Raw genomic sequence first — 22928 nt, 5'->3', positions numbered from 1 at the left:
AAAAAAAAAAAATAACCAAAACCAAAAGCAAAAAGAACAACAAAAACCAAAAACCAACCAACCAAACCCCTGTAGCAGGCAAAAGTGTTTTGAACAAATATTCTTACAATAACAACTTCACAGCAGTTAAAGGAATGTCATGGCAAGACAGGATTTGAGGAAAGTCAATGATTCTTAGAGAAAATCACACATTAATTGTAAAAAATTAGTGTTGCATTATGACTGCCACTGTAATCTGTTTCAGAATATTAGAGATATCTTAATCAGTGTATCTAATGAACTCTAGTTCACAGGACTAATTCTCTAAAAGACATCATTGTCAAAATGTCAAGGCTTATTACTCCTTCATTTGTCGGTCTTCTCAACAGTCCTCCTTCTCATGATTCCATTTTAGAAGCAAAGGAAAATGTGTGTTCCACATTATGTGCGAGAAATGGTTGTGCAAGCGTAGGCAAAATACATACGCCCCAAAGAGTCTGCCCATCTGAGGTATAAAACTAAAAAGCTCAAGTGTTTTGTACATGAATGATTTCACAATCCTTTTTACAAGAGTAAAGATCTGATGCCTTAATATCATGTCCAAGCTCCAGGTTTTGTTAATTACGTCCTACCTACCTAAATGCCCCCTGTAGTTTCAATTAGACATGGTATTCTTCTTCACTTCCCGTCTTGATTATTGTGCACTGTTGCTAAGCGCTAGTTAACAGTTGCCACATTCACCCAAAGTTGGCTGCACTTCAGTGGTCTTTCAAAGAATTAAATACAAAACATATGGTACAGAGCCATACAAAGAATAAAAGCACTTTCAAAAACCACTCTAAAATGCTTAATATGAAAGATACTACAAAAGGTTATACTGCTGAAAGTAAAATCCTCACAAGTTTTATGCCACTTGAAATTTCCTAGAAACACTGAAAACTGTAAGAAGTACATTCAATCTTTTTCTTTTTTAAGCTATCATTAATAAGATTTCCTAGAGTATATTTCTGACATCATACTGAGTCTAGTTTTATATTGAATGAACAGTCCAGTATTCATAATAAAATAGTCTTCACAGTAGAGGGATTTTTCCATACTTCCCTTTAAAAAAATAGTGTAATTCCCTACATCCCATAGCAACTAAAATCTCCTAGATTACAGCTACCAAGTTTTCTTTTTCCTTGTCTCCGCAAAATACTTTGGACATGACTTATTGAACCGCCAAATATCAATGTCAATACTTATGTGTTTAAGAAGTCCTTGAACCAAATGTGCTTTTTTGAATTCTAGCCAAACTTTTCACACAGCCAGAACACCCCTCCTTTCCTCTGCCATGCCCTCATGGGATCTTAAGAAACTTCACATATTTTAATTATCCCAGTAAAAGCTCAGTAAGCAGTTTGCCTGTTACTGCTTACTTCCTTTAGTATTACATCCTTACATGGGCTTAAAACTTCCTTACTAAAATATCATCGCTATTTCTGATTGAAATACATTACCTACAGCCAAACCCAACTGATAAAATTTCCTAGTACATACATACTGGGTTTTATAAGTAAAGTCTTGTTCTGTTAAACACCTTAGCCAAAAATCTGCTTTGCACAAACCTACTAATAATAAACCAAAACACACACTGTATTTGTTATATGCATTAACAGACACATAATTAAACCTTCAGGGTTCGGAGCCCAGCCTTTTAAACAGGTAAGCACATATGGAACGTTATTCATTGACTCTCTGGAACATTTTGTTGGAAATACTTGACAACCCATAAGAACAAGTATGCGTATGTTCAAAATCTGCAAGTGTTAAAATGAGGAATAAATACACATTTCTCAACAGCTCTTGGAATCCTCACATAAGCCTTACTCCTTTGCAAAGAGGTATTTACAAAGTTAACCCACCAGCTCCATAAGCGCTTTTGTCCCACTCACAAGCAAATTCCACGGGGTAAGGTTTAATATTTTCAAACAAATTGTTTTTCTAATCCCATTAGTGCATATGTAATGAGCTTTTTCTTAAGAAGGCATATTTCCTCAACAAAAAACAAACTTAAATGTGCATTACAGTATTTGTACGTGCAGAAAGGCTTAGCTGTCCTCTCAGAGATCACGTATATAACTATGTGCAATTGAAATATGCACCTACTTGCTTCGCTCTCAGATCTAAACAACAGTAATAACTGGAAAAAATACAATTAAAGTGCTTCAGTTACTCCTAGTCAGGGCATAAGACACAATACTTTCTTCAGCAGCAGCCTTTTATTTCAACCTTTAAAAAAGCCCTTTGTAGCAAAGTATCAATGAAGCATGAAATATTATTTCAATAACACTTAAAACATCAGTCAGCGGGAAAGTCGTAAGAGTCACCAACTCAGAAAAAGCCAAACGGAACTACACAAAAAAGGTTGTATCTTCAGGGTAGTTAAAAGAAACACACTGACAAGCACTAGACACGGGAAATACTTCTCTACCAGGTAACTTGAAGATCGTCTCCTGCGCTTGAAACACATCTGAGCATCGATAATTCTTAATTTCAGAACACGGATAAGTATTTGCGGGCTTGAGGCCTAAACAACGAGCAGCCCTTGGCCAACCCAACCGCTGCATTGCCCAAAATCCCGGGTCTTAAACAAAGTTTCCATCTTTCGGAGACTTCAGGAAGGACACGGGCGGCGCTGGGGAGGGACGGCCCGGACGCCGGCGGTACTTTAACGGCTGCCGAGGGCGGCGGGCCGCCCCTTCACACACCGGCCGGCCGCCCGGAGAGCCCCCCGTAGGTCCGTCCAAGCCGGCTTATCCCCTCCACCTTCACTTGCCAACACCAAACAAGACCTGTCGCCACGGTGAAGGAAAATCACCGCGAGGCTGCCTGTCACAGGGCCCGCGACGGCAGCCTGCCCTCGGTGCCTCTCGCCGCGACCGTTACTGCCCGTTGGGCGGCCGCGTCTCCAGGGGACGCCGTCGGCAGGGAAACACACACACCTCTCTGCCCCCGGTAAGAGGGCCCTGCTCTCTGCTCTGCCCTCCCCTCCTCAAACCCGGCCGGCACATGTCCAGCAGTGCTCCCCCCCCGCACACGCACCCCCGGCCCGGGCCGCCACCGCCGCCGTTCTCCCCAGGGGCGAAGACGCCCCCGGGCGCGGAGGGCGAGGCAGCCGAGCCCCCTGCCGGCCGCCGCCCGCATAGCAGCGCTGCACGGGGGAGCTCGCCGCCCGCCCGCTCTCCGGCGGAGCCACCTGCACCCCCGCCATCACCCCCCGGGACCCCGCAGCTTGCCGCCCGCCAGCGCACAGGGGCTGCTTTGCTCCCGCTACCGCGCGTCCGCGGCTCGGCCATGCCCGCCTTGCCCCGTCGGCGAGGGGTCATTCACCACCCCACACGCCCCCCCCGGTCCGAAGCGAAGGTAACAAAGGGCTGGAGCCCTGTCGAGGGAGGGCACCAGCACCCCGCCGGTGACACCGGCCGCAGCCCCTCGCTACCCCCGGTGCTGCGCTGCCCTCCGCGGGGTGACTGACACCGAGCGCGACCCAGCGAGCGAGGCGCCGCTCCGCCCTACGCCGCCCCGGCCCCGCTACCTTTGTGCCCTCCCCAGGCACCGGCGAGAAGGCGAAGTAAAGCCCCGCGCCCCCCGCCGCTCCCTTACCTTGCTGGGTAGAGAGAGAGAAGTTGAAGCGCTCCCTTTCCACCTCTCCCTTGATCTTTTGCTTTTAAATTTAAACTGTTTATTGTATGGTTTTAATTGTGTGTTCCGCCTCCCTCCCCTCGCACAGAGCAACTGCGCTCGGCAGTCCCGCCCGGCGCCCTCGGTGCCACCGTCTCCCTCTGGGTCTCCGTGCGTCTCTCTCTCCGGCGGGAGGAGGGGAAGGGACACGAGGGGAGGAGAATGGGGCGGGCCCGCAGGTGCCGCCCCTCCTGCTCTGACAGCGGGGAAGGAGTGGGGTCGGGGGGCCAGCGGGCGGTGGCTAGGAGGGAGCCGAGCTCAGGTGAGGGGGGTCCGGCACACCCCGAGCCGCGCCCGGCCCCAGAGCGGCGGGGCTGGAGCCGCGTCGTGGCAGGGGCTCAGATGATGGGTCGTGAACGGTGTACGCGGGTTAGCGAAGGAGACAGCGCAGGGCAGTGGGGCTTGGGGCATGGCGGCGGATCTCCGTGCGGAGAGAGCGAGCTGGGGTGCTTCCAGTCAGGGAGGGGAGGGATGAGGCCCTGCACGGGGTTGGAGCCATGGACGGAGCTGGGAAGCGTCAGAACCATGTCAGACATCCAGGAGGCTGGAGTGCTATCTGCACTGCCCTGCGAGAAACGGTCCAGCACCGCGGGCGGGCCAGCACTGTGGGCAGGGTTTAAAGTTGAAGCGGTCACCTTACGTTTTGGGCTTGCTTAGCAGCGGGGCTAGTCCAAGAGCAGTGAAGTAGAAGCTGAAGGGGCTTTGCATGCTAGGAGGGTACTGTGGCTGTACTTGCATCGGAGATTAAATTGAACAGGGCTCAAGGCAAGGTGGGTAGAGATGTGGGCATCTGAGTGCATTGGATGGGATGGAAACAGAAGGATCTGGAACATTTAAAGCTGCGTGGGGAAGCAGTGGGTTTGGATTCTTTGTGTATGTAAAGATGAAGGTCAGACTTAGCAGGAGCGTGGGAAGGAGACTAGAAATGCAGCAGGGCACCCTGAGGATAAATATCCCTTGAACTGGAGGAAAATGATTTTGCACTTTCTTCCTTTTACCTTTGATTGATTAAGCTACCATGTGAACCATCTCCTCTCCTTTTCAGTTTTTGCTTTTTAAAGAGTGTGTTTCTTGAGAGCCTGTCAAAAAGCCTTTTTCTTCTCTCAGGGCCATAGGGCTCAGCCTTATGTGATGTCCTATCTTTCTGCCTCAACAGCTGAGGAAAAAAAGGGATAGTGGCAAAAAAGTGGTAGTGGTGTCACCTACTGCTGTGTGACACTGAGAAAAAGAAGACGTCCAGTACTTTTCTGGCATCCTTTGTATTTGCAGGTTGTAATATGAAGTTCCAGCATCCCAGTGAGTTTTCTCATTACAAGAGATAATGAGACTTTCCATCAAAAAGTGTGATGGAAAAAAATGCCCCTACTGACTTCGTCGCTTCTTTGTAGTAGTTCAGTACTTTTTAGCTCATGGTTGTAGCCATGAGCTCCAGAACATTCTTATGTATATTTTCATGTCTAGTTGTTCTCAAAACGAGGAACCCCCCAAATGAAGCTTTGCAAATGATTTGTTCATTGTCTACTTTGATAGCTAAATCTGTTGGTTTTGACAGGTCTATTCACATACTTGAATTGTGTGGAGCCGGGTTTCAGCTGTGGATTTACCTGAGGACACTGTGCTCCATTAGCCTATGTTGGTGTCTGTTTATTTATAATGTTGCTAATAATATCATCCTTAACAGCGGATAGCTAAAAATTTAGCTGAAGCAGACCTTCAGAGACTTTGCCAAATCAGACCAGGATTTAGGATCAAGTCCTAAAGCTTTGCCACTTTGCCTGTTCGAAGTCATTCACTTAATTTTTCCAGAAACCTGGAAGTCGACAGCTGTAAAAGGGTTAAGGCTGCCATTCTAGTATGTCTGCTTGTATTCTCTGTATGTCAACTATGCTGTTGATACTTGCCAAAATAGAACTGAATTAAGCAATAACAGTGTCAGTCCCTTGAGATAATGTTGCCATATGACCCTGGACAGATTTAGAGAGTGACTTAATTATTACTGTTAAAAGTTCATGAGCTATTTGAAAGCATACCAAGGCTCCTGTGGAATACCTGCTCTAGCATATGATCATTCTAACCTGGATTACTTAATTATATCTAAATTGATCCCAGTAATTGCAGTCTAGATTTCCCTTGACATTTCAAACCGTTTCAATTTACTTAGTGGTATCTACTGAATAAGTGAGAATTATTCTGGTAGCTTTAATGCAGTAGCTCTTTTCCTATTCGGACTTATTTTTTGTTTGCTTTTTTGAAAAGGAAGAAACATTCACTACATGTTTTCTTCTAACTTTCTATTTTGACTATCAACATTTACAGCTTGAAGGGTGGTTTCATCTGTACCATCTGTGGGCCATATTGCGCATCAGATGGCAGGATAAAATCTGTAACAAGAACGTTTTAGGACATGAAAGTCTTTCAGGGTTTGAAGCCATAATATTCACAACACAACTGTGCGGAGCTGCTTATGTGTCTGAAACAGAAGATGCAGAATGCCAAAGCAGCTGCTGGTGTGAAATAAAGGAGAGACCACACAGTTCGGAGAACATACAGGCATCAAGAACAAAAGAATGTTTGAGGAAACAAGAAAGTGCAACTTCAAGAGGTGAGAAATTAGAGTCAGTCACTAGGAATTACTGACAGCAGACATGCAGTCACACAGCAATTAAAGGCTTGCCTTGGGAAGCAAGGTCAGTTAATACTGAGGTAAAGAGGCAGCATCAAAACAGCACCTGGTTTAGAGAGCAGCATTTTCTGATCCCTCCATAGGTGACAAAGAGGGAAACCATCACTCATGGATTGGGTTTTGACCATTTTCATATTCACAAGGCAAAATACCATTACCTATGGTATCTTCTGTTCGGTGTAAGAACATAATATGAGACTACAGTTTGCACAAAGACTGGTGGGCCCCCAGTGGAACTACAGAGGTTGATGGGTATCCTTCACTCCTGAGCCTTCGCAATGAATTGCGTTTCCCCTACCTTGAAGTATCTCTTCATTTTCTTCATATATTCTTGTTTTGGGAGCAGTAACATCTGTTTGGATATAGTGTTCTAAATACTGTAGAGAGGAACTAACAGTTCCCCTTTTCCTAGCCATGGGGGCAAACTTCACCACAGATTTCAACCTTTCTTTTTCTGGAAGTGAAGCTTGTCCGTTCATCTTAGGTCGTTTTCTAAACTAGAGGTTGTATTTATGTCATGCACATTACATTTAAATATAAATATAAATATAAATAACTTGATGTATCCAACCTCAGAAATAATGTTTCAAAAAACACAAACAAATCAATAGTCGCACAAGGGAACTCTCATCTTTAATTTCTTGTTATTCATGAGCTATTGAGTTCATACATACTGAATGCAGCTCTGGTCTATCTTTATTTACAGACAGAGAAAACAACCTGGCAACTCCAGCAGGCAGTTTCATCCCGTTCTCACATGAGCACCTCCAAAAGACAACCTCTCTCTCCCCATATTCTTCTCATTGACTTTTGAAGGAGTTTAGAGACCTAGATTAAACCACACACCTATGCACCACCACTACTGGGTGAATGCAGTCCCTCTCCTTGTGATCACCCAATCAGTTAACGCAGGGATATAAAACGATTCCACCCACTCTTCCCATTTGACCTGTTCAACAGAACCACTCACTCAACATGTATGCTCGCATTGTACATCCCCCGTCTTGTTAGTCATACACAGGAAAAAAAAAAACCAGTGGCAATTTCATATAAGCAACTAAATTTAGAGCCTTCAAAGGTGGGAGTTTTTTTCATGGCACTGATATAGTTTATTGAGTGAAACTCAATTGTAGAAGTTTTTAAATCCCCAAGTTGCAGTGTTTCCTATAGCTGTTACCAGTAAGAGTAGTGAATCTCATCAAAGTCACTGCTGGTTGATGTTTGCTGGGATAATTATTCTGAACCCAGCTGCGTTGAGATGCTGCTTATGAGCTAAAAAGAATGTTAACAACAGCAGAGAAAATGGTCCTGAATCCATATGGGAGTCAAGCCACAGAAACTGGGCATTTTAAAGGTGAAAACCGGACATCTTACAATTACAGTACTCGGTGTTTGTGGTGCAAGGCATTTTTATAACTTTTTATATTGCTTCACATATTTCACTACCTAGAGTTTATGGAGGTTTATCTACACGGAGTATCAAACTTTCATCTTGGTTTGTGACTTTGTTCTGATTGTTTGGTTTTTGTCTTCACAAAGTCAGAGATTCATTTGAGCTTTTGGTGTTTTTAGAAATGGAAAACATTTTTGAGCAGAAGTGGATAAGACTGCACAAGCCCTGACTTGGTTTTTTCACTGTTCCCTTTACACAGACAAAATTCCTACTTAAAGCAGGTTACGGTAAATTCCCCAGGCTTGTGTAGCTGCCAGAACTAACAGTCATTCATTCCCCTCCCCGTTTTCCTACCAGGTCCACACACATCATGGTAAGCCCGACTTTGTGCTCATGAAAAGCTTGGCTGCTAAGTGAAGCTAGTCCAGCATTCACTACATCTTAACAGGCTCAAGTGCTGTCAACAGCAGACCTCTTAGTCTTGTGGAGGCAAATCTCTGAGCTTACAGAGCTATCTACTCCCATATTTATAAATTTCCCATCTTCTCCGAAGGAATTTATGGTGGTATGTGGATGCAGAGACAGCTTGACTCGGTTCTCTTAAAGCGCAGAGGAAGAAGTAGGTGTGTGCTGTGGGGTGTGACCTGCCAGCTGGCTTTTCCACAGTGAAGGTTTCCCACAGAGCCTCAGAAACATGTCTAATAACCACCACGCCTCTCTTGGGCAGCTTCTAGGGTCTTGGCATTGAGCTGCACTCTGCAGGTGTGCAGACACAGTATTTTAGCTACTCGTCTCCTAGCTGTTTTTCTTGTTTCTCAAAGAAAGAAAGAAAAAACCCCAAACAAACCCAAAACAAAAACCCCCATTTAAATGCTGCACTATCCATATGACTACAAACCTCCTTGCAAACTATGAGTTACAATGTATGAATTACAAACATTTTTGTCTAACTACCTTTCTTTTTCTTTCTCTGTGTGTAACTTTCCTGGGAGATTAATTTAGGCTAATGTCTTGTAAAGCTACTGGTTTTAATACTGAGTTACATTCATGTGGTTGTCAGGGAAGTCGCTTGTTTTGTCAAGATTAGTATCAATTGCTGTCTTTCACTGTATTACTGTCTCTCAAGAACATGGTACTTACCAAATATTACGTTTTCTAACAACTTCCGGTACAGCTTTTGCATTGTATTCCGGTGGCAGCAATGGGAAAGAATCAGTGGAGAGTCCCTGCTTGAGTTGTGAAAGCAATCTGGGCTGAGATTTGCACTCGGGTTGGTCAGCAGGGAAGGCTGCTGTGCTACTCCTCTGCATCACTTCACCTTGGAACCCACAACAGCCAATATATATATCCCCTAGTCACCACTTGGATGGGGTTGGATGCTCATGGCTGCAGCATGATGTTTCAGGTCATGTTTTATTTACATATTGAGGTTTTTGTACAGGTTTCTTGGTCCCTCCTGCCAGTTAAACAGACAGGATTGTGATGCTGTCAGGAGGGAAGGAAAATACACCTGCTTGCACTGCTGGTTAGAAACAGTTCCAAAACCAGCTGCTGTCTAGTGAGCCAAAAAAGAGGAAGAAAATCCCAAGGGCTACAAAAACTGGATTCATTAATACTGTGGGTTATTTTTAACATAAAAATAGTTATGTTAAATGAATCTATAATCATTTCCATTATTATGTGCTTACTATATAGAATGGTCCACGTCCCAGCTGCTCCAGAGAAAGGGTAGGTCCAGGTTACGCAAACCAAATCCCTCCAGGTCTTCTACTTCATCTACAGGAGGTTTTGTTCATCTGAAGTAACAGAAAGCAGCTAAGTCTCTTACTGTGTTCACTCCTAACATTTAGCAATCTATGAACTTGACAAAAAATATTAGGCCACATAACCTGGGCTTCTGCTTCCTGAGCTGTAGCATTTTTAGATCAGTAATCCTACATGTATGGCATCTCTGCCCTCCTTTGCTTTCTTTATTACTGTTTTGGTTTGTTCACCCTTGGCCTTTGAGGAAGGATTTTCCTTAAGTTAAATTCAGGTTTATGTAACATTTTGTAGTTGAAAGTCAAGGATTTCTCTTGGGTTTTGGCACCCCAGAATTAAAGTAAGGTGCAGTGCTGTCTGGCTCAGCAGGAACCTCTTCAAGGGATCGCCTGAGGGTAACACTTTTCCCAAAATACCAAATGTGCCGTGTGGTGCCTCACAGATGGTGGCTCCAGATGTGGTGGGAACTTGGAACTGGAAATGCCAGACATTTATACTCTTGGTGATTGGGTCCTGTCTACGTCTGCTGTGATCATCAGCACCAGGAACTTGAATATCATGCAAAAGTAAACTTGGAAAATCCCAAGATTTTGAAATTTTCAATTCTGAATGAAGTTGAGAGTAAGAGGAAAAGCATATCCCTTGTCAGTGGAAGATCTGAGGAAGGAGACCAGTGCTATTGGAGTTGAAAGCAGACAGATACTAGGAATGGTTTATAAAATCCTTCGAGAGATGCTACTAGAGAGGAAACTAGAAATTACTAAAACTAGAACGTGAAGATGGACATGGAGAGAGGTAAACATAATGATCATTAAAGTACTGGTTGAAACAGAGTCTATGTTGACTTCATCAAACACTTCGGTCAACTACCTGGTCATTTAACTGCCTGTTGGCTGGGAGAACAATGTTGCTACTCAAATCTTATCTGGTTTCACTGGAGACAAGTTGCTGAGCAACCAGATAGACCAAGAGCATGCTCAAGAATGTGAATGCCACCTCCCTGCAAAGAAGTTTGTCCTTCATCGCATTGCCATCAAGCACACAGCCTGCTCCTGTAAACACCAGTTGACACTTGCCTATCAGGGAACAAGAAGAGAAATTCCACCACAGTGTTAGGGGAAAAAAATAAATCCTTTAAGGCAATGGCTGCCCAGAGGGACTGAGGAATCTCCATCCTCGGCATACTTACAACTTGACTATAAATGATGCTGAGCACCATGTGCTAACTCAGCCGTGTTCTCAGCAGGGAGCTGGAGCAGGTGCTCTCCAATGCTCCCTTTTTCTGTTATCAGAAAGCAATTGTATACCAGCTCAGTAAAAAGAATGGACATTTTTAGGGGCTTTTAACTTTGCAGATACATAGGCTGTGCTGCTGTGACTGACGTGAAAAATCATAACACAGTGGGGAGGTGTTAAGTTGCAGGTAGCTTGCATGCGCATAAACCCACATGCAGGGACACGTGCAAGCATTGACATCAGCAGCTCTGCGGGGAAGCAGTACAACAGCAAAATACGAGGGCAAAAGGAGGGGTGCCTGGGTTTGGGAAAACCTTTGGACAAGGCATGAATTCTTGTTCTTGCCAGGTTTTGTTTCCAAGATGTTTGAACTGAGCCCCTGCAGTGAACTGAACAAGAGTTCTGAATTAATGGCTTCAAATTGAGAGCTGGTTGCACAACTCAAGTACATGCTAAACCCTTTCTTTCTGCACCTCCTTTCCAAAACTGCCAGGAGGATGAAATACATTCTCTCTCTTGATGAGGGAAGCTCCCTCAAGTCATTTAATCTGGTATTTTCCGAAGTTCAGTAAAAGTTCAGTCTTGCATTTATCCTCAGACATGTATAAGGTTTTCCTTTTTAAGATAACTATGTTAGGGGACCTAATATTGTTCCCGGTCATGGAGGAGAAGTGTGCAAACCTTGATCTCAAAGGTACTTGCTTCCATCTGTGATAACTATTCAGTTAGCATTGAATGGTTTCAGTTCCAAGAAAGTAGTATGTGATAGCTATCAGATCTGAAGCTAGCTATCTGTATTTCAGACAGGAAAAGCTCTGCTTTCATAGACTTCATCATTCTGATGGCTATGTCACACCATTTTCTTGTCTATAAGGGAAGTCCCTGGAGCAGTAGGAGCTTCTTCACATGTGCTAAGGGTCTAGTAGAGCAAAATGACATCCACCTCTCCCTCCACTAATGTGGTAACATCCTCCCTGATCCAAGCCTCGGAGAACCAGACCCAGCATTTCAGTGTAACAGCAAGATTAGTGCCAAACAAATCCCAAACTACTGTAACTTCACTAGCCTGACTTAAGACTCCACTGTCAGTATGCCTAAAGATTACAATACCCCTTCAGGACCCCTTTCAGTGGGAGTTTCTGCTCAGGGGCTCTGCCATTCTTTTCTGAGTCTTTTCCAGAGCCATTGCTTCAAAGTATAGTTTCCCATCTTAGTACTGTGGCCTTCATTCTCTGTTCTTAGACACAGAGCTTCATCTTTACCTGTAATAAAGCGATGTATTACATGCTTGCTTTCTGTTTACCACCTGATTACATCAGTGACCTATTTTTCTTTCTGTTCCTCTGGTCTGTTGCAATATGATGAGTTTATGTTTTCTTCTCCGTCATAGATGGAAATGGAAAATAGCCAGGAGGCAATCCAGGTGGAGCTCCTCTGGTTAACACTGAACAATGAGCGATACTGAACAATGACTGTTTAGCATTAAGACTAACCATTGAGTTAACCACTGGATTTTGAACACATCTGGTATATTAATTTGCTATAAGCTCCTGATCAAAGAACTGTGCAAAACTAAAGCCTTATGCAATAGTTTTATATGAAAATATCTGTCTTTACGAATTAAGGTCTTACTCTTCCGATACAGGTAACAATTATCTCATCAGGATCTACTTTCTGTAAATCCATCTCAGTTGGCAAAAGTAATGTAGTTCCTTGTATTTTGGTATTTATTAACAGTCATTTTGGGCAGCATGCATTTCACACTCTGGACTTCCATGAGGCCGTAGCCAGAAGAGCCCAGGCTACAGGCTGGACAGAAGCTCACAGCCCGAACTGACCAGGTTGTTCTGTTTACCTTTCAAAGTACAGTTCCAACATGAACTCGTTTCCCACCCGCTGGCGATGCCCTCAACTTCCAGCTCTCCTGAAAGTGCGTTTTAGTGACTGAGAGCACTCTTCTGTCAGCTCTTAGTTCTGGGATGTTAATGATGCACCTTTTCCAATGTTAAGGTGCCTGGTATCAGTGGCTGTTGTTTAGAGCTCTTTGAGGCACCTCCTGTTTCCTCCACAGCAGTGACACCAATTGCTTTTCTTCCCAGATGCAGAACTGGGGTGTTTATTGAAATTCTTAAAATAAGCCCAGTGCCAACCTTTGCTCATCTGAAGGTTTATACTGTGCATGGGCAAAAACCCCAGGCAACCCTGACTCAAAACCAAGTCTTCACAAATCCCCTTGAAATGTTTCTTGATAAGAGCGTGGTTATGTTGATTGAAGCTTCTTTCCTGCCTACATCTCTGGTGGCATTTCTGCTGTTCCTATATAGCACCTAATACATTACTGAAACGCCCTCGTTCCTATAATTCCAGAGCCGCATCCTTCCGAAACGGTTGTTACCCGTATTTCTGCCCTCCATCCCTGCAGCACCCCTGTGGTTCTGCCTGACCGCAGCCCCTCCCGGCTGCCTAGCGGCCAGCCCTTCTGCCTCCCCTCCCTCCCGGGGCAGTCTTTACCTGCCCTCCGGGGAGGTTTCGTTACTGCACCAGCCCAGCGCCGGCGAGGGAGACCGGAAAACGCCACCGAGCGCCGCGCGGTCGCAGCGCCGCCTAGCGGCCCGTCTGCACGCACAGCGGCGGCACCGAGGGGGAGCGGGGGAAGCCGAGCGCGGCCCGCCGCCGGCTGCCACCGGCAGAGCTCGGCCGCCCGTGCCGCCGGGCTGCCGCAACGCGCCGCGGGGCTGCCGCCTCACTGGGAAGCTCGGAGGCTCAGCTGCCGCCTGGCAAAGGTGGCACCGCTTCTGAGCCCAGCTGCTCTCCTGCTCCCTAGCTTTCACCGCTGCAAACTTACCATCTGTCCCCTGAATTACACACGTACACATTATACAAACCCCTGCCTAGGGACATGGCTGTAAAATTCCAGCAGTTCTTATTTCCTCATGATCTAGGAGCCAGCAGGGCCAGGGCAGCGATCATCCCACTGTACTCGGCGCTGGTGAGGCTGCACCTCGCATCCTGTGTTCAGTTCTGGGCCCCTCACTGCAAGAGAGGTACTGAGGTGCTGGAGTGGATCCAGAGGACAATGAAGCTGTCCTCTGGAGGACAACCGAGACCGAAGATTCTGGAGAATAAGTCTGATGAGGAGTGCCTGAGGGAACTGAGGCATCTAGTCTGGAGAAGAGGAGGCTCAGGGGGGACCTTATCGCGCTCTACAACTACCTGAAGGAGGATGAAGCGAGGTGGGGGTTGGTCTCTTCTCCCAGTAAAAAGAGACAGGACAAGAGGTGACAGCCTCAAGCTGCATCAAGGGAGGTTTAGATCGGGTAGTAGGAAAAACTTCTTCACCAAAAGGGTACTCAGGCATTGGAACAGGCTGCCCAGGGAAGTGGTGGCATCACCGTCCCTAGAAGTGTTCAAAAGCTATGTAGATGAGGCCCTCAGTGATATGGTTTCATGGTGGTCTTGGCAGTCCTGGAGTAATAGTTGGGCTTGATGATCTTAAAGCTCTTTTCCAACCTAGTTGATTCTATGGCTCTATGTTTCTATGACTACAAAGGTAAGTAACCATTTTCCTTTCTGTTTAGACCCTTGCATCACTATTTTTTATCTTCCTTTTCTAGGCCAGCCCTGGTGATAGTGATTTGTCTGTCGGCAATGGTCTGCAGGTAAAATCTCTGCCCTGCTGGAGAATGTGAGAGTGATGCACATAATTTCTAATCAGTTAAGTCCCTTGTCATTCAAGTCAAAGTATGCCACAGTACAGCAATAGCAAATGCTGCCTGAGGATATGTTGTCACCTGGAGAGAGCCTGTGCACATAAAGGGGAGCATCTCTTCTCCTTGGATCTCTCCAAAGGATACAACATAGCTGTGTCAAGCTACAGCTTGCTTTTATAGTGGTCAGTTTATGGGAGAAATGCACGATTAGCATAACTTCTTTTCACCAAACGTCTGTCTGAAATAAAGTGTGCTTGACAGTACCTATGAGCACACCCCGTTCAGCACAGGGTGGAACCAGGATGTTGCCTGCCCAAGAACGTGAGGCTGCCGCTTGGTAGAGCACATAACCCCTGGCAATGTGCCCTGAAAGCTGGAGCGCCCCACAAAAGAAGTCAAACAAACAAACAAGCAGAAAAACGCAACCAGGAGAGAGCTCTCAGGCAGGTAATTCATTTTTTTCACCATGAAGCCCACTGTAAGCAACACCCAAGGACAGAGAAGGCACAGCTCACTTACCCTTCTTCACTGTGGCCACATCTCCTAGGACAGTCCACTCACCATCCCTGAACTCCCTGTTTTCTTTCTGGTATGAGATTGCTTAGGCTCAAAAAAAGGCAAGTCTGCCCTCAAGCTGCCAATGTATCCAGTTTGGATAAGTCAGTCTCCTCAGGAGCCAGCAGTACCCTGTGGCAGCAGGCGGCCCATTCCTGTCACTAGACTTTTTGTAGACACGCTTCAAAGCTTTGCCCTGCACTGCTCCAGTCTCTTTGGTGTCCACCCTGCAATATCTGCACGGAAATGTCATTGTAAGCTCTGTCATGATAGACACTGACAACATGTCCAGCTCCTCAGCTGGGTTCAGGCTGGATTTTGGCAGACAGGGATAGAGAAATACAAAAGGTGTACATGACTCGTAGCATGACCTTTTACTGACAGAAATGTGGCTCTGGCTCTGTGACCATCTTGTCTTGCTTCGCTGTCTTCAGCGTATAAAGATGGAGGCAGAGGGTGGGTGCAGAAGAAGAAGTCAAAAGCAGAATGTGCAAGGAATCTGAGGCAAGTGAGGTAGATAGCTGGGAACAGCTGCAGCACAGATATTGAAGAGTCTCTGACTTGAACCTCCAGTTAAAGCACACCAGTGATTGGCAACAGTGACCTGGAGATGGAAAAATGACAGGAAGTTGAGAGCTGGCTGATGAAACTTACTCTGACAGTACCAGAACAAGCCCAAGACCTACCCCAACAAAGTTAAAATTGGTTAAAACAGAATTCAGCTAAAATAATGTTTTTTTTCCAAAATATTTTACAATGTGTGACTGCAAACTTCTGATCTGATACTTAGTTCTAAAGCTGAATTTACCATGTCCTCGAACTACATTTCCTTAAAATATCTTGAGATTTTATTTTGCATATTTCTTATCTGGCTGGTGGTCTGGTGCTGTTTAGGTTATACAATTCAACACAGCCATTGCCTGAGGGGACTAGATTTTCAGGAAAGTGTTCCATGTAGGACCTAACTGCAGTCTTGGAACGTGACAGTCTGCATTGAACTACCTGATCACAACAATTAGGATCATTCCCAAGTGTAATTATAGTCTGGTATTTAAACCGTATTTTTAGAAACAGAATCCAAACCTGAAAATTTAAAAAGACTTGAAAAGTTAAAAGAAGAAAAAAGGATGAAGGCGCTGCTTTTATTTTGTTCTTCTCCTTCAGTAGGAGAGCTTTTCGAGTACCAAACACAGGATGAACAATTAACCTTTATATTGCACTTTTCAACCACAGATTTTAAAGTATTTTACAAGTACCACTGGCAGAAAAACTGAATCAAACCTGATGGAATTACTCCCGGCAGCTCTGCCAAAGAGGCAAAAGCAGAATTACATGCTATCAACTGTCCTGTATCTTAATTCTCTCCATTGACTCCCACTGCTGTAAACTGTATTATCTGTACTGAGAGAGAAAGGTGAAAAAATGTGCTCTATGAGCTTTAGACCCTGGTGAGGATCAAAACATATTACTGCATTAATCACATGGCACTGCATAAATCAAGGTCACCACTCATTTTAAGAAGTTATCTTTAGCATTTTTAAACCATGTCATAAATTTATATTTGACTAAGCCTTTAAAAATTAGTCTTTATAATAGTTTATATACTGCAGACATTTGTTTATAAAGGGAAAGAGATTTTTTGCTCAAAAGGTTCTGCATGTTCCGTTAAACACGTGAAATACTTTGGAACGTTGGAGAAGGCTCCCTTTGGTTTTGTCAACACCAACATGAGGAGCTCCTGTAAGTTGTAGCTACAGGGTATTGCTTCCTGCTATACACTTCCAGACCACTAAGGTTTTTATACTTCAAACCCTTACATCTGTTTTTTTTCCCTAGAAACAATGCATGCTCAGTGATATGGAAGTTAAAATATCATTAAGCATTTATGTGATTTATGCCACATAAGGGCAGGTTGTTACCTCAGCAGAACTAAGGAACCATTAGTGTTTCAGAGGGCATTGGCCTGAGACTAAAGATTTATTAGTCCATTCTATCCACTGGTCACACTCCACAATTATGTCATGAAGAAGCTGTTCTCTCAAAAAGGACTTTGCAACATCGTTGCAGTGTACCCCAGTAACTTCTATCCCATAACCAATGGGACAAAACCACTCTGACTAGAAAATGTTTGAAACATTTCACAACATCTAATGCAAAGAGCAGATCCCTAGAGTGTCAAGTTGGCTTAGCAAGAAGACATTGAAGCCTCAGGACTTGGTCTCAGGTCTGCTGTTGATACTAGCAAATGCTTTGAAGGTAGGGAAAGGAGTGCCTTATTGTTGTAATTGTTGTCCTTTGGCTGAAATACTTAAACAAATTTCATTTTCTTCTGCTGAGAGCTGTTTATCCCAATGTAAATGTAGATACAAACAAACAGAAGGTAGCTGGTGTTTTCAAAGCCTGAATGTCTACCCCAGTTTCCCGTGTTTGGCTCTCAAACTACTGAGGCCAAGCCTTCCCAGTCCCAGACTATCATTACTTCACCCAGTTGGAAGCCACTTGGGATCTGTTTGGGTTTTTTAAATGCCATTCCTGTATCTGAAAAGTATTGGAAAAACAAAAATCGTCTACCCTATAACTTGCCTGGAGGATGGCAAGTAACTGTTAGATAAGTGTGAATTGAGCTACAGCTGATAGGTCACATAAGGACAGAGTTTTACTCCAAGGAACATTATCTGTGGAATGGCCAATGCTCAAAGGTGTGAATTCAGGCCAGGAGTCCATGCTTCAGTTAAACACATCTTGATGGCAAGGACAGCCTACCTACATCTCCTTGGGTTTTTCAGTGTTTGGTGGTTATTTGGATATTGGTATAAAATATGTGATCAAAAAATCATCTAACACACTAGCTCACAAAAGATTTATTTTATGAAGTATGTCTAGCTGCCTGATACAAAACAGTCATGGGACAAGGATCTATGCTATTCATGTTAAGCATTCAAGGGGTTTAGGTCATGCTGCTGGAAAGTGGCTCTCTTCCCCTAAATCTGAAGGCTTTCAGCTCTATGATATTGGGGAAAGGCCTTGGGGCTCTCAGCACTGTTGGTAATGTCAGGAAAAGCTTGTACACTGCTGTGGCTCGTAGCCTCCTGTTGCTGGAAGGTGTTCATAGCTGCTGGCAGTCTCATATTGACACCAGCTACCTAGTGGCAGTTGTTATTTAGCAAAATTGAGAGCAGCCCTGAGGAGAAGGACTTGGGGGTGTTGGCTGATGAGAAGATCAGCAGTGTGAGCTTGCAGCCCAGAAACCAACCATGTGCTGGGCTGCATCTAAAGAACTGTGACAAGCAAGTCAAAGGAGGTGATTCCCCACCTCTGCTCTGCTCTCTTGAGACCCCAGCTGCAACTGTGTCCAGCTCTGGAGCCACCAACAAGAGGGATGTGGACCTGCTCAACTGAGTCCAGAGGAGGCCATGGAGATGATCTGCAAGCTGGTGCATCTCTGCTATGAATTCAATCTGAAAGAGTTGGGCCTGTTCAGCCTGAAGAAGACAAAGCTCTGGGGAGACCTTAGAGCAGCTTCCAATACCTAAAGAGGCCTACAAGAAATCTTAAGAGGGACTTTTTAGAAGGGCATGTAGTGACAGGACAAGGGGGAATGGCTTTAAAATGACAGAGGGGAGATTCATATTAAACATTAGGAAAAAATTCTTCACTATGGGGGTGGTGAGACACAGGCATAGGTTGCTCAGAGAAGCTGTGGCTGCCTCATCCCTGGCAGTGTTCAAGGCCAGGTTGGATGAGGCTTTGAGCAACCTGGTCCAGTGGAAGGTGTCCCTGCTGATGGCAGGAGAGTTGGAACTAGATGATCTTTAAGGTCTTCAAACCCAAACCGTTCTGTGATTCTAGGAAATCTAGTCCTGTGCTAGTGATAGGTACTAGAGCTGAATTTCCCTTGATGTTCTCTTCCCTCAGTGTTCTTGTACACCCCTGAGACCACGACTGCTACTTTTTCAGATTGTTCTTTCTTGCTAGGAAAAGCTTAACTTTTCACTTATAAGCTGTCTCTTTTCAACAACAATTACATGACCAAAGCTTTTCCTAGAAAAGAACAAAGAGTTAATTCTAGCTGGATGGCCCCAAGTGACCCCTTGTTCCCACTGCCTTTGAAATTACTGGAGTTTGCTTAGCCTGAAGAATTACAGCTATAGGAAAAGTTATGCTTCACTGATCTATTTTAAACAGGAACAGCAGAATTTTAAAAATAGAATCCCCCCTTTTTTTTTCTTCCTGACTGTGGCATCTCCGACCCAAGTATGTTGATGCAATTTCCAAAGCACTAAGAAATGTCTTAGGTCACATTTAAGTTAGGTCAGCCAAATCCAGGATCAGTGAAAAAATGAGTTGTTCATCTGGTCTGGAATGAGATCTTTCTTCCCATCATTCTTAGTTATAAAGATGTCTTTTGTGTGGTTGAAGCTAAATTTAAGCTTTTTAATTTGTGTACAATCTATGCGTGTTTTATGCATCAGCAGCACACTGCGTTACTAGCAGTCCACATATACAATTAGGGCTTTATGGTCTTTGAAGTCAGTTAATATTAAGATTCATATATTTGCAGCAATTAAAGTCTGGGAAGTAATAGGAATAGATGCTTCTTAGAGGTACAGTCTGAATCTCTTTTGACTTGTGTTGGTTTGGCTCCACTTGCTTCAGTGGAGTTAATCCTCACCTTGATTTGAGCATCAGAAGAGAATTCATCCCTGAATATATTCCTAAGGAGGTCTGCTTTTATAAAGCTTGCTTTTCTTTCAGACCATAGCCCTGTGCATGGGAGAGCACCGAAAGAGAGCACACTCTGCCATGGAAATCAGACCGTGTAGCATGTTTCTTCCACCCCGCAACTCACAGCATCATCTTCAAGACTGAGCTTGTCTCCAACGACCGATGCCTGAAGGGGTGAGCCTGGCTGTGGTGTGCAGCTCCCAAAGGGGCTGGTTTTCCAGGGTGATGCTTGCTGGTGATGCTGCATCAGTGAGGCAGAAGGGAGGTCATGCTTGGGCACAAGAGTAAAAGTCACATTCGGACAAGTGTGGATTGAATAAAGGAAATGGTAAGGTGAAAACATACTGACTTCTTATGTGCATTGCTATTTCATAAAGAACCATCTTATAGGCTCTTTCTTTCTTTGCAAAGCATTCAGCTGCTGCAAGCAAATTTAAAAGTAAAATGAGTTGAACTTTAACAGATCTATAGTAGCAGCTAACTAGCAAAGGAAAATCCATGTCTAGCTATTTCCTGCTACTATAATGTTTTGATAACAATGGTACACAAAGACTCATTTTGTTTAGCGTGCGCCATATTATTGCATTTCAGACAAAGTCTCGATTCTCTAAGTCCAAGACAAAGTCTCAATTCTCTCTGAGACAAAACCCCAGGATGAAAAATATGGATTTGAAATGTCCTGAACTACACAGGAGTAAGGAATCAGATTAGCATCAATTTCTGCTTCCATCTGCAATGAAAACACAGATAAGGCAAACATGTATTTTCTAATTGGAGGGATAAATTTAGGAAAGATTTTGTTCCACATCATTCCCTGTCTGATTATGAAGTCAGAAAAATTACAGTATTCTTCCCATTGTCTGCACACACTCCCTACCCCAGGCAGACCTGTCCTTTCTGTGCTGAGATTTGTTCTCCTACAGCAGTGAGTTTCTCTTCAAGAGCTCACACACATAGAGAGCAGCTTTATTTACCACCCCCAGGTGCAAACCTCATTAACTCATGTTTACTTTTGTGTTTTCAGCTTTCAGTAATGAGCCGGGTTAATGAATAGTGAAGATGGTGGTGGTGAGGAGGATGGTAAAGAAAATTCAGGAGCTGGTTTTGCATCTTTCACTTTTACAAGCTCATAGGCAAAATGGCTATCAGCCACTTAGCTATATTCCCTCCTCCAAACAAAGCCCTTGGAGATGATGAACCTCCAAGATAGGCTTTGGTTTGTTCAGTTTTTTTCAGGATGGTGGGAAACGAAGCACAGCCAACCCCCTGCCTTTTGCAAGTTATAAATACTGTACAAAATTCTACTTTTGTCACTGGGAAATGCTTTCTCCTGTTGTTCAAAGTGACTCCAGATGCTGATGTACTTAGTACACAGCACAAGTAACACAACTGGAATGAACAAGCAAGGTAATTGAGTTTGCATTCATCTGTCAATATTCCTAGGGGACAGACTGTTCAGCCTGCCAAGTTTGTTCTGCTTATGCACGCATAAGCAGAACATGAACTTAAACTGACTGGAGATTCCCACAGTAGATTCTCCCTGGTGAATAGGGGATCTCTGCTGCTGTAATCTGTTGGAGGTGGTGCAACTGCTTCTATCCTAGTCATTCCCCCATGTCCCACAATATCAGGAGGTGGGCTGAACATTTGTCAGGGAAAGAAAGAAAGAAAAGGTTGTCGTAGAACTGAGCTTTTCTGCATCAGATCTTTCCTTGACCCAAACCCCATTTTTAAAGGACAAAACATTTTAAAGGACAAAACCAAGTATTTTCTGTGCTTCTCACTATTCTAGTATCTGGGAGCTTCACATGCACATATACTTCTTTATCTTTCTAATATACAAGTGAAGTGAAGGATTGTCATCCCTCTATGTGAAACGGAACATGGGGATCAAGACAAAAAGTTTATTTTAACTTTGGGTGAGCAGTCTGAGACAGTCAGGAGCAGACTTTTGCAAAGAACTTGGCTATTTCGTACTTTAAATCACTATGTATTTGACTAATCACTAACCCTCATTTGAGATAGTTCCATGAAGAGGGATATGTCTAGACCATACAAACAGTAGAAACCTCTATCTCAAACACAGGAGCGAGTCAATGCCCATAGCAAAGCTATGTGAGACACACAAGACTGTGAGAGAAGAAGCAACTATGGCCAATGGTAAGTACATGTTGGAAATATATGAAAGAAAAGCACAAAAAATGGGAGAATCTGTGAGGTGAAGCAACAAGGGAATATTCAATCCTCCAGGTCAGGGAGGAAACCATGGAACATGTCTCTGAGGAAAACTGAAATTAAGAGGCTCTTCAGCTGAGCTCTGGGTGGCAGGAGCTGGTGAAGATAAGCAAAGGAACTGCTTCCTGCTGTTTGACTTCTGCTGTGTCTGAGGAAACGGTCTTGTAACTAACACAGGAAAAGTGGCTCCACTACAACTTTCTTCTTGCAGTAGAAACAGCCCTCAGCACATTGCTTCCAATGCCACATTTAAGGCACAAGTCCACGGACAAAAGCATCTGGCTCCTAATTAGAAAGGCAAGCTCTCAGTACATAACAGGTCTGATGCTAGCTGGTTTGGATCCACTGTGTATACACTATGAAGCTGGTATAGACAGGTCCAGCAAATCTTGTGTGTCACACTTAAAACTGGGAGGACTCAAAACCACAAGCATCGGAAGTCAGGATTCTTTGTGGATGCATGTCAGTTACACGTGTGTGCCATGTCCAGGGCTGCTTAGCTGGGCACCCCTTCCTGAGTGCTCCTGCTTTTGTTGGAATCAAGTGTCTCACTGAGGAATCTGGCCTGGCAGGTGGCAAGCAGTAGTTTCCCTCATGGTCCATTGTGAGGACCTGGGGTTTTACTATGGGTGGTGGTGTCTGTGATGAGTAAGGAACCTTGCAGATATGCAGAAACCAGTCCTGATGAACCAGAGCCCAAGCCACTTCACCCACTGTAAGCAGGACTAGTTGGTCCAAGCCTCCCAATCACCCCTGTGAAGAAGAGAGGTGAGACTGAAAAAGAGCTGTGGGCAAGCAAGAGGAGGCCAGACACCCAGAGAAAGGCAAGTCTGAGTGCCAGCACTTGAGCTCCTGGGACCTTCTGAGCACAGGAAGTTACTGATCTAGTTGCTGACCCTCTTCTTTCTCTGCTTTCCCATGAATGAAA

At 44.5% G+C, this 22928-nt stretch overlaps 1 protein-coding gene and 1 long non-coding RNA gene across 2 annotated transcripts in view; one reads left to right on the top strand and one right to left on the bottom strand.

The window, feature by feature from the left end:
* Positions 1-3945, bottom strand: part of GREB1L (GREB1 like retinoic acid receptor coactivator) — a 138223-nt gene extending 134278 nt beyond the window's left edge. The window contains exon 1 of the mRNA XM_065668095.1: positions 3625-3945. The gene's annotated coding sequence lies outside the window, so the exon portion shown is untranslated. The remainder of the gene's footprint in view (positions 1-3624) is intronic.
* A 427-nt stretch (positions 3946-4372) lies between these two features.
* LOC136008599 (uncharacterized) lies at positions 4373-20109 on the top strand. Its single transcript, XR_010610156.1, has 3 exons — positions 4373-4472; positions 14390-14489; positions 19796-20109. It is a non-coding gene; the product is annotated as an uncharacterized LOC136008599 (long non-coding RNA).
* The last annotated feature ends 2819 nt before the right edge of the window (positions 20110-22928 follow it).

The sequence above is a fragment of the Lathamus discolor genome, chromosome 2 (genome assembly GCF_037157495.1).
Source record: "Lathamus discolor isolate bLatDis1 chromosome 2, bLatDis1.hap1, whole genome shotgun sequence".
Lineage (NCBI taxonomy): Eukaryota > Metazoa > Chordata > Aves > Psittaciformes > Psittacidae > Lathamus > Lathamus discolor.
The sequence above is the reverse complement of the archived record's forward strand: the minus strand, read 5'-3'. Positions and strand labels throughout refer to the sequence as shown.